This window comes from Salvia miltiorrhiza, chromosome 2, assembly GCF_028751815.1.
Source record: "Salvia miltiorrhiza cultivar Shanhuang (shh) chromosome 2, IMPLAD_Smil_shh, whole genome shotgun sequence".
Lineage (NCBI taxonomy): Eukaryota > Viridiplantae > Streptophyta > Magnoliopsida > Lamiales > Lamiaceae > Salvia > Salvia miltiorrhiza.
The window spans coordinates 10,289,013-10,300,678 of NC_080388.1; the positions used below are offsets into that span (position 1 = coordinate 10,289,013).

The 11,666-nt window shown below is 39.7% G+C and overlaps 1 long non-coding RNA gene across 1 annotated transcript; it reads left to right on the plus strand.

Annotated features, from left to right (window-relative positions):
* Window positions 1-1,494: 1,494 nt before the first annotated feature.
* Window positions 1,495-2,407, plus strand: LOC131013677 (uncharacterized). Its single transcript, XR_009097773.1, has 2 exons — window positions 1,495-1,575; window positions 2,086-2,407. It is a non-coding gene; the product is annotated as an uncharacterized LOC131013677 (long non-coding RNA).
* Window positions 2,408-11,666: the final 9,259 nt, after the last annotated feature.

The following is an 11,666-nucleotide window of genomic DNA, read 5'->3' on the forward strand; positions in this document are numbered from 1 at the left end:
GGTTATATAAATAACACCTTTCTCTTTCATCCCCATAACAGACGTCCCTTTCCTCTCTCTCCTCTCTCTTTTCTCTCTTTTCTCTCGACTGTCATTATCCAACGCCATTGATGAGCTAGTAAAAAAAAAAAAACTTTGTAAGCTACTTTTTATCCCATAACCACCGATTAAACCAAGCTGAAAACACTCGTATATCCATAAAACAAAAGCTGGACGAAGGTTTGAGCTAGGAATCAAGAAAGTGGAGTTATACTGTTCGTTATACAGATCATAAGAGTAAGTCTCTAAACACATGAATCTACTTATATCTAAGCTTTATGAGCATGTATATAGATGATTAGAGTATTAAAACAACTCCTAATTCAAGTTGAAGATCATGAAGAGAGTGAGGATTCGAGTATATAAATGAGCCTTAGAGATTGTAGTTATGATAGTTGATGGATTAAAATGATGATTAGAAATGAGTGATAACGAATTTGAGTTCTTGAGTTGATTTGAAAATTTGAGTGGTTATATGAGTTCTTGAGCATGCTAAGATGTTAAGTGATGGTTTAGATTGATGATTAGAAGTGATGAAATGAGTTTTGGTATGAGTTTGTTGTTGAGAATTATGTTGTTGTATTCAAGATAGAGATGTTTTTGAGATATATGAGTTTTAAGTACAAATTGGAGAATTTTCGTAGGCCTACGGACCTACTGTGATCGATGGTTTGTCGATGTCTAATAGCTTTGAAAATTTTATAGCAAGTCCCGACATGAGTCTTGAGTACCCTGATAAAATTTTAAGCCATTTCAACATCGTTTGATATTTCTTTAAAATACAAAACCTAAACTGCACATTACTACCAAGAATTTCAGAGAACAGGGGAAAGAGTCTTTCGTTTCAGTAGCTTCCTATGTGATCTAGCTTTCCAATTTTTATGGTATCAACCTTATTGTGTTAGCTAGATATCCACCGAAGATGAGCCCAGTTTGACAACGTTTACTATTTTTGAAAAATTGTAACCTTCGGTTGCACAAAACTGCCAGAAATGGTAGATAATGGTAAAAACGTCATATCTCTCAAACCACTTAGAGTTTTCGACTCTACTTTTTTTTTTTTAAATGAAACTAGAATCGAAGATCTTTCTTTCGGTATGAGTCTCGAGTCCAGGAGATGTCGGAGTCAGAACAGTTTAAATTTTGAAGTTAAGTCAGTGTAAAAACAGAGCATGTTTTGATGATGTTTGTTTGTGATTTTCTTATGTGCCTTATGTGATTGTGTTACCTATGTGTTTGAATGAGATTAGACGAACCTTATATGAGAAATAAATCGAGACTTAGAGCCATGATTTTCTTGAAACCTATCCTTGAACTTAAGGATGTGAGATGAGTGGAGAGTTTATATAGAGTTGAGTAAAGAGATAGAATATGAGATAGAGTATGAGATAAGGCCTGAGAATTAGTCAATGAGTTCTAATCGAGATTCATTTTATGACATGAACTTTTGATGATGATGATGATCCCTGAAGACACGAGAAGAGCAAGGAAGTAAGTAACTCCACTTTGACGGGAGATTTTGAGTAAGGTCTTCAGGTGGGCAATATTTTGAGTATATGTTTATCATATGAGCTTTCTAAATGATTTGATGATGTTATGAGATTAACAAATGTTTTTGAGATAAATGATGTTTGAGAACTGTTTGACTTGCCAATTTTTGATGTTGAGCTTGTATGTTTACCCTCTACTGATGAGATGAGACGAATTCGGTCCTGTCACAAGCGGGATTTTGTGCACAGAGGTGACTGTGAGCCGTCTTCGGGTCGGCCGGTCACGGTACTTGAGAGGGAGGCCTACTTCTCAGTACCTTAATTATAATGATGAGTTGTAGATGCGGTACATACATGTCGAGTACTTGTCTGCAGACACTTAATTATGATGTTTATGGTTAAAACTGCTTGCACAGGTTCTTTTAAGATATAATTCCTGTGTATTGCTGAATTGTGGCAAGTTCAATTTATAGCTCTATGAGCAGCTTTGTTTTTCGGCGATATGTCCACTGAGTATTTATGTACTCACGCCCTGCATGTATTTTTAAACGTGCAGGATAAGCGGAGGGGGAGTATGGTGCGGTGCTGGTGGAGAATGTTTCGGGTTGACGTTTTCTTTCTCTATCGTATGTCTGTTTTGTCGATAGAGTTTTGATATGAAGTTATGTTAAATAGAGTTTGATGTTTAAGATACTTAATTTCCTTTGAAAATCAAGCAATACACTCACGGTTATATGTCTTCATACATATAATCGATTCGCCTTTTGCTGCGATACTCTGCATATTATTCTTCATTATGAAAAATGAGCTATACCCGTTTTGTTTTTGTTCGTGAAATTCCTGATAATCAAAAAGATATAACGATGTTGACGATTTTACCCTTGGATTCATTTATGATGATTTCCTTAACACCTTTTGATGTGAGTTTCCGGTTGATGTTTGACCTATACATCTTGTCTTTTATTCCTTTAAAATAGTCATATCGATACTCGATCCCCGCTATTACTAGTGTCGGAATCGGGCTGCGACAGAGTGGTATCAGAGCAGGTCGTCTGCTCTGAGTCTAATGCTTGATTAAGTTGAGCTTTTATTTGCTCTTATTTATGAGTTGAGTACTAGTCTAACTTGAGTTCTTAAACTGGTTTGAGAGTCAGTCGAAACAGAACCCCAACACCCCATCTCCTCCGACTTATCGAGGTAAGAGCTTTTGATGTTTTCTTTTTCCGCTTTTATGCTGAGTTTTAACTACCCACTAATGAGTTATGTGATGTTTGATGGTGGAACTATCTGAGCATGATGGAACATGATGAGAACCATGAGTTGATGAATATTTGGGAGTTATATTAAGGCTAGTATAGCCGTTGCCTCACCGTACCAAATGAGAAAGAGTATGTTGATGATTGGGGTGGAATACCAAGTAAGTTTCGTATCCACTTTTGAGAAAAACGATGTTTTTGTTTTTAGGATGCAGCGTATTGTTGAAGCATCAACGAAATGCTGGTTTAGAGAGTGCGAGTCAGATGAGGACGATACGCTAGGAGAGTTTCTAAGCGCATTACCATCGACGCTGGCAGAAGGTTATTCCCTACGGAATCGACGGAGCGGAAGCTATCGACCTTCTGATTCCGCGATTACCACCCACAGGGGGAGTTTGGGCGACAATTTTAGTCCCCCTTACTCGTGGGCACTACATGGTTGGGAAGAGTGAGGTATGGTGACATTAGCGGTTTAATCGTAACGCTCGGCCATCGTTATTTTGCATTCGGCGATTCCCCTGCACCGCCGTACGAAGTGCCCGCTGGGCCAGTCCAGGGTGGAGAGTTAGTGGTTGCACCCCCACTGCCAGATGAGCCTTACCCGGTTGCACCACCACCCCCTAGTGAGCCGATGCCGATTATACCTGAGCAGACTATTTCAGATCCGATAGTTTTTGAGACGTATTCACCGGTTGTGGAGCACGATCTGTTTTCGTATTTGGCGATGATCACATATCCTAGCGCCGACTTACCATTATGGGAGTTGACCCCGGTGACGGCACCTTTACCAGTGCTACCTATCAGGTCAGCACCGCCGATTGGTTTTACAGAGCCTCTGATTCAGCGAGTATCGGGGCCATCCGATTCGAGAGTTGCCCCAGTACTAGATTCCGATGTTTTGGCTTTACAGCCTTACACGCACCAGCTCCACTATGCACCTTATCGAGGTGCCCAAGAGGGAGGATCTCGACCTACGAGGTCAGACGGCGATGAGGAGGATCCGGACGAGGAGACTCCGGATATGACAGTTGGACGCGGGCGAACCCAGCCTTTATGGCATCAAGTTGCGGACGACAGCACCGAGACATGGGTTTCTATTCCCGAGGTGCCGGTTTACTATCCGATGTATGATACTGATGTCGAGGATGAGCCGAGCGACGATAGCGCGTATCGGATCATAGACAAGTGTGAGGAGGAAGAGTCGGAGCCGAGTGAGGATGCTCCGACTGATGATGTTAGGAGTAGGATATCAGGTGACGACGAGATGGGAGATTGATAGATGACGACCAAGACTATCTAGAGATGTATATGAATATATATATAGTAGTAATGCATAGCCGATGTACATAGCTAAAAGCATAGTATAGAACATATATGACGCTTAGTCCCTATGATGCTTGCATAGCGAGAGCATCATTATAGTATAGGGCGTTTTGTACACAGAGAACCTTCGCTTTTGTGTAAGACCTCAAAAGAGAGGCAATTTTTCCTATGATATAGAGATGACAGTGATGACTAGAAAGCTTTATGTCACATCGTAGTTTTGAGATTGATAATTTGATGCATGATGTTAGATAAACGATAGAGATAACGAGAACTATGAGAATTCTATATGAGAAATATAGAATTGAGTTGAGATATAGAGAACTGAGATGAGAATTTAGAGATTTCATCGCGATTTATAGACACGACCCTAATAGGGCGAACGTATTATGGAGACCTCATGGGATGCATAGATACTATTGACCAATTGTACTTCGTAATAGAGGTATTTTCACCGGGACCGCGTTTAACATCGCTAAGAGTAATAATGAGAGTAGACTTAATGAGTTCCTATCCCGCTTGGTCATTTTTAAATTTTTCTGCATCCATTTGAACTCCTACATGAGATGAACTATTTGCTATTGAGAAGTTTTTCCAGATCCACTGTGTTCGAGCCTGAGTCGTTTGTATTGGAAATCCTTACCCCTTGATTTAACAGTGGACAATTTATTCATTTTCCACTTAGTGGATTGCTTCTACTTCCAGTATTGATTTACTCCATCATATTATATCTCAGTTTTTATCTTAGTTTCTGTTCTAGCTTTTGATCTTCCTTTGATTGTAACTTCTTCATTATCCTTGAGATAGCACTGGCTATTATGGAATCATTCCATTACTTGAGCTCGTCTTGTTCAAAATCAGACATTTTTATTCATCACATCCTAGTCCCTACCACATCCGACAAGAGTTAGGAATGTCTAGGTAACTAGGATGGCATAATCAAGAAGAGTATTTGAAAGAAAAACCGATTGAAGAGAGAAATAGAGTTGATGATAAGAGATAAGGCAATAAAACCGTAGCTGAAAACGAACGTCAATTTTGCGACTTGGTTCGGTATGCCACATATCAAGAAGAGATGAACAAGAAGATGTCAAAATTGTTTCGATCAGGTTTGAGATAAGAGGTACGAGACGATGTAACGAGTCGGAGTGCGGTTATGTGTACTGAAACATTAAATAAAGTATTGGAGATAGAGCTGGCATTGTAGCCAGAGAAAGTGTTTTAAGCTTCAGCACCCCAAAACGGTTAAGAGCACTCGAACATTTCAATCTATCTTTTTCTGGACGAGGGCAAGAAGGAAAGAGAAAATGGGACAAAATACCTGCTACACCTGTCGAGGGGACGGGCACTACTCAACTAGTGTCCGAATCGTCAGCAAAGTGGAAGCGGAGAACGACCGAGTCAGTTTCGGCCGCAGCTCAAAGCAATGGAAGGAGTCCTACCGCTACCGCCGCCATCGCGACAGCAGCTTGCCTATCAACCACGTCAGTAAGGAAGGCAGCCGCCAGCCCCGCAGGCGAATCAATCCCATCAACAGAGAGTGTTGCGCTTGAGCAGAAGGCTCAGGACAAGAATCGAAGAAATCTAGCAGAACCACTATGGTCTCACTCGTATGTCCTGACTTAGAATTCTAGCTAGAATCGATTAAGCTCAAGGCTAAAAACCTAAGGATGATGTCTATGTGGTACATAGATATTATTTTGGGAATGGATTGGTTAGAGGAGAACCATGCGACGATACAATGCAAGGAGAGACGAATAACGTTTCATTTTTTTTTCAGGCCAAGAGCCTACTTGTTTATTGGCGTTGAGAGAAAATGAGAAAGCCGCCAATAATTTCGGCGCTTCAAGCCGAAAGCTTTTGCAGAGAAAGGATACAACCGCGTATGTTGTATACCTGAATCAGAGTGAGGAGTCCAAAACAAACATAGATGACGTACCAGTCATGCGAGAATACAAAGACATTTTTTTTTTCTGAAGCTTTACCAGGATTACCCCAGATCGATAGCTCGAGTTTACATTTGATCTTGAGCCCGGAGCCGCACCGACGTCAAAGGCACCATATAGAATGGCCCCGGCAGAATTGTAAGAGTGAAGCTGCAACTTAAAAAATTGCTAGATTTGGGCTTCATTCGACCTAGTGTTTCCCCGTGGGAAGCACCGATTTTTTTTTTATTTAAAAAGAGGGACGGTAGTTTGAGGTTATGCATTGACTACCGCGAGTTGAATAAGGTGACACTGAAGAATAAGTATCCGTTATCTCGGATCGATGATTTATTCGATCAACTCCAAAAAGCGAGCACTTTTTCAAAGATTGACTTGAGAACGGGGTATCATCAGCTGAAGATAAGACCGGAAGATATTTCGAAGACGGCATTTCGTACGAGATACGGGCACTATGAATTCATAGTCATGCCTTTTGGATTGACGAATGCCCCTGCAGTGTTCATGGATCTCATGAACCGAGTCTTTCACAAATACATGGACAAGTTCGTGTTAGTATTCATAGACAACATTCTGATTTACTCAAAGAGTAAACGAGAGCACGAAGAGCAGTTGAGAATCGTGTTAGAGAGATTGAGAGCTGAAAAGCTATATGCTAAGTTCAACAAATGTAAGTTTTGGCTTAAAGAAATCAATTTCCTTGGCCATATCGTTTCTGCGAGAGGGATCAAAGTAGACCCAACAAAAGTTCAAGCGGTACAAGAGTGGAGAGCACCGACTACACCGCATGAAATCCGCAGTTTTCTGAGATTAGCAGGGTATTACCGAAGATTTATTGAGGGCTTTTCGAAAATCACTAAGCCATTGACGCACCTGCTAAATAAAGAAGTTAAATTTGAGTGGACGAATGAGTGTGGGTTGAGTTTTTCAGAGCTGAAGAAGAGAATTACCATTGCCCCAGTTTTAGTTGTTCCAAAGGCGAACAAAGAGTATGCAGTCTATACAGACGCATTAAAGAATGGACTAAGATGTGTACTGATGCATGATGGAAGAGTTATTGCAAGTGCCTCACGGCAACTCAAGCCACATGAGATGAATTATCCGACGCATGATTTAGAGTTAGCAGCCGTAGTGCATGCTTTGAAGATCCGGAGACACCATCTTTATGGAGTATGGTGTGAGATAAACACCGATCACAAAAAGTCTCAAATACTTCTTTGAGCAAAAAGATCAAGACATGTGACAGAGAAGATGGATAGAGTTGGTGAAAGATTACAATTGCGGGATAAATTATCACCCCGAAAGAGCTAACGATGTCGTTGATGTGTTGAGTAGAAAGAATCAAGGAGAGTTAGATTTTTCCTTACTCAAGAAGAAAACTTGATCAAAGAATTCGAGAGATTGAGATTGGAGGTAGTGATACCACCTCAAACGACGGAAATAGTGATTGCTACACTGAACGTTACATCTGACCTACGGTCAAGGATAATCACAACTCAAAGAGAGGATGAAAAGATAGAGAGGTTACGAATGAAGATTCGAACCGAGAAGATGGAGAATTATCAATAAACGACAGACAAAGCCATATTATTTGATGGAAGAACGTGTGTGCCTGATAGAGAAGTATTGAAAAATGAAATCATGAGTGAAGCTCATGACACCCTTATACAGCACACCCAGGAGGTACGAAAATGTACCAAGACTTAAAAATGAAATTTTGGTATGAAACGAGAGATAGTGTGATTGCACGGAGTACCAATGACGATTACAACGGATCGAGATTCCATATTTTCTACACGTTTCTGAACGAGCATGCAAAAAGAGTTAGGTACTAAACTGAGTTTAGTACAGCCTTTCATCTGCAGACGGATGGACAGTCCGAAAGGACTATACAAGTTTTAGAAGACATGATTAGAACTTTTGTGTTAGATAGAGGAAGTCAATGGGAGCAAGTTTTGCCCCTGATCGAGTTTGTTTATAATAATAGTTTTCAATCAACTATTAACATGGCTCCATACGAAGCCTTGTATGGACGAAAATATAGATCCCCGCTTTATTTGGGATGACGTTGGGGAGAGAAATAGTGTTTGGACCAGAAGCTATTGAAGAGATGATCGCCATTGTGCGACAAATTCAACAGAGAATTAAAGAAGCACAAGATCGCCAAAAGTCTTACACAGACCCCAGACGAACAGAGATTCATTTTGATGTAGGAGACAAAGTCTTTCTAAAAAATTCCCCATCCAGAGGAGTGCATCGTTTGGGAGTTAGAGGAAAACTCAAACCGAGATATATATTAGACCCTAAAATATACTCAAGAAGGTAGGCCCTGTTGCCTATAGACTTGCGTTGCCTTCGAGCTTCGCGAATGTTCATAACGTTTTCCATATTTCATAATTAAGAAAATACGTGTTTGATCCAAAACACGTCATTCAGAAGTGTCCCTAGAGCCGGACTTGAGCTACGAAAAGAGGCCCGATGCTATTCTGGATCGGAAGATCCAGCAGCTGAGAGACAAGTCAATTCCTTTAGTGAAAATCCAATGGAGACATCATGGGCAAGAGGAAGCAACATGGGAACTTGAAGAAAAGATGAAAGAGAAATATCCCGAGCTTTTTCCCGAAGATGAAAAACTCAAATTTCGGGACGAAATTTTTTTTAAGGGGGGTAGGATGTAACACCCCGTACTTTTATGAGTAGTAGTAGTGTCGAGACACTACAAAGAGTACTACGGTACTGAGATATGAGATTATAATGAGATGGAGTTATGATGATAAATAGAAATATTGAGCATTAGAGTTACATTTTTTTTTGATGAGATGAGTTATTCTTCTAGATAGAGATATGAGTCTGATTCTAGAGATATGAGTCTGATAGAAACAATGATAAAGATAGAGATGCTGATTGAATTGAGAGAAGAGCATAATTTATTTTTCCCGATGACGGATACAGAGGTATCTGTGAGATTAATTGTCCTATTGTTAATAGGAACATCTGATTAAGAATAGAGTTGAGATAAGTGAGTGAGAAACCCTATAGAAGGGAGAGTCGATCTGAGAGATGATCTAATTGAGAGATGATTGCTGATTGCTTTGATGTGAATTGTATCCGTGTTTTATCTGAGATGGTTTGAGTGATTGTCTACGTGACTATTTGTTACGATGATGTGAGTATGATTTGTTTTGTGTTATGTTAACACGGATTATTTTCGAGATTTTGGAGAACGAGATTATTTTTTTAAAATCGGGAAATAGCATACAACTATTATTATTTTGCATATCAGTATTTTATGAGAAATATTTTACTAAGATATATATATATATATATATATATACGTTTATGATGAGATGAGATTTTCCAATAGTTTGAGCTATTGTTTTTTTTTTTCGATGAAGAACTACTGAATGTAATACATTGAGGAAATAAGGATGTATAGAGATAATGGTTGAACGTTGTTAAAGTTAAAAATCTGGCCTTGGAGTTCTACTATGGCGTGGGAGTTTTGCTCTGGCTTGCGAGCTCTTCTCGGGATGCGAGCTCTGCTATGCCAGAGGCGAAGGCATTCGTCTGCCCAGACAGAGGGGAAGTCAGTCCTCTGCTATGCCAGAGGCGAAGGCATTCGTCTGCCCAGACAGAGGGGAAGTCAGTCCTCTGCTATGCCAGAGGCGAAGGCATTCGTCTGCCCAGACAGAGGGGAAGTCAGTCCTCTGCTATGCCAGAGGCGAAGGCATTCGTCTGCCCAGACAGAGGGGAAGTCAGTCCTCTGCTATGCCAGAGGCGAAGGCATTCGTCTGCCCAGACAGAGGGGAAATCAGTCCTCTGCTATGCCAGAGGCGAAGGCATTCGTCTGCCCAGACAGAGGGGAAGTCAGTCCTCTGCTATGCCAGAGGCGAAGGCATTCGTCTGCCCAGACAGAGGGGAAGTCATTCCTCTGCCCAGACAGAAGGGAAGTCATTCCTCTGCCCTGACAAAGAATGCATTCCTCTGCTCTAGTGCAGAACCTACTTTTGAGAGAGAGGAGTCAAAGCAAGTGGATAAACATTGTTAACGGATAAGATATTTTATGCAAGTGGATAATTAAGCATGTGTTAATTATCCAATACTTGATGGCTAAGTAAATGGGGTTATATAAATAACACCTTTCTCTTTCATCCCCATAACAGACGTCCCTTTCCTCTCTCTCCTCTCTCTTTTCTCTCTTTTCTCTCGACTGTCATTATCCAACGCCATTGATGAGCTAGTAAAAAAAAAAAAACTTTGTAAGCTACTTTTTATCCCATAACCACCGATTAAACCAAGCTGAAAACACTCGTATATCCATAAAACAAAAGCTGGACGAAGGTTTGAGCTAGGAATCAAGAAAGTGGAGTTATACTGTTCGTTATACAGATCATATGAGTAAGTCTCTAAACACATGAATCTACTTATATCTAAGCTTTATGAGCATGTATATAGATGATTAGAGTATTAAAACAACTCCTAATTCAAGTTGAAGATCATGAAGAGAGTGAGGATTCGAGTATATAAATGAGCCTTAGAGATTGTAGTTATGATAGTTGATGGATTAAAATGATGATTAGAAATGAGTGATAACGAATTTGAGTTCTTGAGTTGATTTGAAAATTTGAGTGGTTATATGAGTTCTTGAGCATGCTAAGATGTTAAGTGATGGTTTAGATTGATGATTAGAAGTGATGAAATGAGTTTTGGTATGAGTTTGTTGTTGAGAATTATGTTGTTGTATTCAAGATAGAGATGTTTTTGAGATATATGAGTTTTAAGTACAAATTGGAGAATTTTCGTAGGCCTACTGACCTACTGTGATCGATGGTTTGTCGATGTCTAATAGCTTTGAAAATTTTATAGCAAGTCCCGACATGAGTCTTGAGTACCCTGATAAAATTTTAAGCCATTTCAACATCGTTTGATATTTCTTTAAAATACAAAACCTAAACTGCACATTACTACCAAGAATTTCAGAGAACAGGGGAAAGAGTCTTTCGTTTCAGTAGCTTCCTATGTGATCTAGCTTTCCAATTTTTATGGTATCAACCTTATTGTGTTATCTAGATATCCACCGAAGATGAGCCCAGTTTGACAACGTTTACTATTTTTGAAAAATTGTAACCTTCGGTTGCACAAAACTGCCAGAAATGGTAGATAATGGTAAAAACGTCATATCTCTCAAACCACTTAGAGTTTTCGACTCTACTTTTTTTTTTTAAATGAAACTAGACTCGAAGATCTTTCTTTCGGTATGAGTCTCGAGTCCAGGAGATGTCGGAGTCAGAACAGTTTAAATTTTGAAGTTAAGTCAGTGTAAAAACAGAGCATGTTTTGATGATGTTTGTTTGTGATTTTCTTATGTGCCTTATGTGATTGTGTTACCTATGTGTTTGAATGAGATTAGACGAACCTTATATGAGAAATAAATCGAGACTTAGAGCCATGATTTTCTTGAAACCTATCCTTGAACTTAAGGATGTGAGATGAGTGGAGAGTTTATATAGAGTTGAGTAAAGAGATAGAATATGAGATAGAGTATGAGATAAGGCCTGAGAATTAGTCAATGAGTTCTAATCGAGATTCATTTTATGACATGAACTTTTGATGAT